Source organism: Triticum aestivum, unplaced genomic scaffold (assembly GCF_018294505.1).
Source record: "Triticum aestivum cultivar Chinese Spring unplaced genomic scaffold, IWGSC CS RefSeq v2.1 scaffold92084, whole genome shotgun sequence".
Lineage (NCBI taxonomy): Eukaryota > Viridiplantae > Streptophyta > Magnoliopsida > Poales > Poaceae > Triticum > Triticum aestivum.
The window spans coordinates 1-4,476 of NW_025237877.1; the positions used below are offsets into that span (position 1 = coordinate 1).

General features: G+C 48.1%; 1 pseudogene; it reads left to right on the plus strand.

Moving 5' to 3' along the window:
- Nucleotides 1-968: 968 nt before the first annotated feature.
- LOC123176583 (uncharacterized) lies at nucleotides 969-1,107 on the plus strand (annotated as a pseudogene).
- Nucleotides 1,108-4,476: the final 3,369 nt, after the last annotated feature.

Consider the following 4,476-nt stretch of genomic DNA (forward strand, 5'->3'; position numbering starts at 1 on the left):
CCTCCCTAAAAGTTTGCAAATTGTGCATAGGTAGAACAGATCCATCAGATTTCTTTTTGAGGGGAATCAGCTTTCTATATGCTGTCTGATCTAAGATCCAACGGCCCAAAAGCCCGTGTCACCGAAGGACTTGGGCCTCACGAGCATCTGATACTCACTCCATCATATAGATGCTCTGTTAAATGAGTCTATAGTCTAACCGTAGGTTGTTAGGATCAGCTCGTGTGTTGTATAGATAATGATCAAGTTAGGTTGTTATAGATAAAATCCTAACTGAATTGTATCTATCTTGTACCCGGCTTGTGTATAAATGAAAGGCAAGGCCTGACACATAAGTCACGGCGATTCATTCCTCCTGACTTGGTATCAGAGCGATAAGATCCTCTCCCATCGATCTCTCCCTCCACGTCGCTGCCATGTCAGGCCCTACCGCCAACAACTCCACCTCCGGTGCCCTCACCTCTCCCAACGCCGGCGTCCTCGCCACCGCTGCTAGCTCCTCCGCTCCTGTCTCGATCTCGTCGATCGGCAATCTCATCACCATCCGCCTGACAAGGGACAACTTTCTCCTCTGGAAGACGCAGGTTGTCCCGGTGCTCCACTCCCATGGCCTCTTCGGCTACGTCGATGGCTCGATGCAGCCGCCGTCCTACACCATCACCACCGGCACTGGCGCCAATGCCAAGGAGGAGGCAAACCTGCTCTTCCTTCAGTGGTACCAGCGAGACTAGTTGGTGCTCATTGCACTGCTGGGCTCCATGACGGAGGATGTCCTCGGTCAGATGACGCTCATGACCACCTCCGCCGCCATCTGGGCGGCCCTCCATGACATGTTCTCCTTGCAGAACAAGGCGTGTCTCATGCAGATGCGTTTTCAGCTGTCGAACCTGAAGAAGAAGGACCTCTCTGCTACTGAATACTTCAACAAGATGAAGGGCTTTGCTGATGCTATGGCGTCCATTGGCAAGCCTCTTGGCGATGACGAGATCCTCGGCTACATGCTGGCCGGTCTTGGGTCTGAATTTGAACCTCTGGTGGCCTCCATCACCACTCGCATGGAGCCGATCAGCCTTGGCAGCTTCTACGTGTTCCTCGTCAGCGCCAAGCTCCGCATGGAACAGGAGGCGTCCGTGGACGAGCTCCACTCCTCCGCCAACTCTACAACATGCAACTCCGATGGCCAGCGCAATGGCGGGCACGGCGGCCACGGAGGTCAAGCTGGAGGCCAAGGCGGTCAAGGCCGCGGCCGTGGCCAGGGGCGTGGTCGCGGCAAGTACATCAAGTGTCAGGTCTGCTCTAAGTTTGGCCATGATGCTCTGCACTGCAGGAACCGCTTCAACCATGCCTATCAGCCTGAAGACAACCGTGAGCGTTCCGGCAACGCCGTGCGCTCCGGCGACGTCGAGTATCCGAGCTGGTACATGGACTAGGGCATCACCGATCATCTGACCGTCGACCTCGACAGGCTCACCACCCAGGAACGCCACAACGGCAAAGATCAAGTGCAAGTCGCCAATGGTGCAGGTTTGTCTATTTCGCATATTGGTCAATCTGCTATTTCTGGCTCATCACGCCCTGTAACACCCACGATGCAGCTATATCTCCCACGTGTCGAAGCACGACTTAGAGGCATAACCGCATGGTGGTTTTGTCGCAAGAAGGGTCATCTTCACACAATCCCATGTAATGAACAAGAATGGGATAAAGAGAGCTGGCTTACAATCGCCACTTCACACAATACATAATTAAGATCATACATCATTCAAAATACACTCATAGACCGGCTACGGTCAAATCCAAATGAAAAGAAGACAACCCCAAATGCTAGATCCCCGATCGTCCTAACTGGGCTCCTCTACTGATCATCTGGAAACGAAACATAGTAACGACCAAGGGCCTCATCAAACTCCCACTTGAGCTCGGTCGCGCCATCTGCGCTGGTATCCTCGGCACCTGCATCTATTTTGGTAGAATCTGTGAGTCAGGAGGACTCAGCAATCTCACACCCGCGAGATCAAGACTATTTAAGCTCATAGGTAGGAAAAGGGGTAATATGGTGGAGCTGCAGCAAGCACTAAGCATATATGATGGCTAGCACACACAAGTGAGAGCGAGAAGAGAAGCAACGCATCGGTCGAGAAGCTAGAAGCGATCAAGAAGTGATCCTGAAACTACTTACGGTCATACATAACTCAAACCGTGTTCACTTCCCAGACTCTGCCGAGAAGAGACCATCACGGCTACACACACGGTTTATGCATTTTAATGAAGTCAAGTGTCAAGTTATCTACAACCAGATATTAACAAATTCCCATCTGCCTCATAACCACGGGCATGGCTTTCGAAAGATAATATACCCTGCAGGGGTGTCCCAACTTAGCCCATCATAAGCTCTCACGGTCAACGAAGGATAAACCTTTTCCCGGAAAGACCCGATCAGTCTCGGAATCCCGGTTCGCAAGACATTTCGACAATGGTAAAACAAGACCAGCAAGACCACCCGACTGTGCCGACAAATCCCGATAGGAGCTACACATATCTCGTTCTCAGGGCACAACGGATGAGCAATCCGTACAACTAAAACCAGACCTCAAGTTTCCTTGAGGGGGCGCTGCAAAGGGCTCTAGTTTGGACCAACACTCAGAGGAGCACTGGCCCGGGGGGGGGGGGTAAATAAAGATGACCCTCGGGCTCGCGAATTCCCAAGGGAAAAGGCTTAGGTGGCAAATGGTAAAACCAAGGTTGGGCCTTGCTGGAGGAGTTTTATTCAAAGCGAACTGTCAAGGGGGTCCCATAAATCACCCAACCGCGTAAGGAACGCAAAATCAAGGAACATAACACCGGTATGACGGAAACTAGGGCGGCAAGAGTGGAACAAGACACCAGGCATAAGGCTGAGCCTTCCACCCTTTACCAAGTATATAAGGTGCATCAATTAAACAAGAGATATTGTGATATCCCAACATATCCATGTTCCAACAAGGAACGAACTTCATCTTCACCTGCAACTAGCAATGCTATAAGAGGGGCTGAGCAAAAGCGGTGACATAGCCAAACAAAGGTTTGCTAGGACAGGGTGGTTAGAGGCTTGACATGGCAATATGGGAGGCATGATAAACAATGGTATGTAGAGCTAACATAACGATAGAGCGAGCAACTAGCAATGCAAAGATAGAAGTGATATCGAAGGTATGGTCATCTTGCCTGCAAAGTTCTCAGAGTTGTCGAAGGCTTGATCCTCGTTAGCGTACTCAACAGGTTCCTCGTGCACGTATCTCCCGGCTCTACCAAAGCAAGAACACAAGCAAAGGTACCACAATAAATCACGGTGCAATGCACAAGAAACATGATGCAATATATGTCATGATATGCGAGATGTGATATGCAATGCGTATGCATGCTCCGGGAGGAAAAAGGATGAGCAAGGCATCAACTTGGCAAACCAAGTATGCCGCTGGAAAGATGAGATGATTTCGGTTGAAATCGATATAAAGATCATCGGAATCGGATGCACGGTTTGCAAATGGCAAGCAAAACAAGAATGACACAAATCTGCGATTAACAGCACGATGCTACTTAGCATGCAACAAGAAACTATGCTACAGCACCCCAACATAAAAACAAAGCATATGGCAGTGATCTAAAGGAGATGCTTGACAAAAGAGGAACACTGAGCTACGGCTAAATCACACCATAGCAGGTTCAAACAAGCAGGGGAAAAGTGCAAAAGATATCAGGTTTGACATGGCATAAACAATATCAGGTAGCAATGTTCAGAGCAAGCAATCAACATGCTACAGGAACTTATAATAGCAAAATAAGGCATGACATGAATCTACTCAAAGCATGGAACAAAAGTCCCTTACTGACCATGAGTCAAAAAGGATCAGAAGAAATGATGGCATGCATGTAAGCATAGCAAGTTTCGTTAACAGATTCAGCAAACAGGGCATGACATTGACAGAATTATGAAGGCATCTTCGCGAGCTCGATGCACTCACTACAGAGCATTTCATGATAAAATAAGCATACATCCATCAAGAAGACATGGCATAGAACCTATACATGGCAAGAACAACATCATAGCATGCAAGGATCAACTACAACAACCTTGGCAATATTGAATAACATGTAAACAATCTGCCGAGAAACATTTTGTAGCAAAAGTAGAGCACGAAAATGACATGCTAAACTAATCCATAATTTCAAACAGGGGCATGAATGGATAGAGCATAACCATATGTTCAAAACATCCTTACTAAAGTATCTCAAAATATGCATGGATCTCTCTGTAGCATCAAGTTTACATGGCATAAAAATAACAGCAGAACAGGGACTGAAATCAGCAACATCACGAGCCCTAGTATGCATGCTTGTGCTAGTCACCACATTGATCACAAAAATACATGGCATACACCCCTGTAAATTTGGCATGGCATAGTTCAAAACATATGTAGGGCTCAAGTTCATAAGATG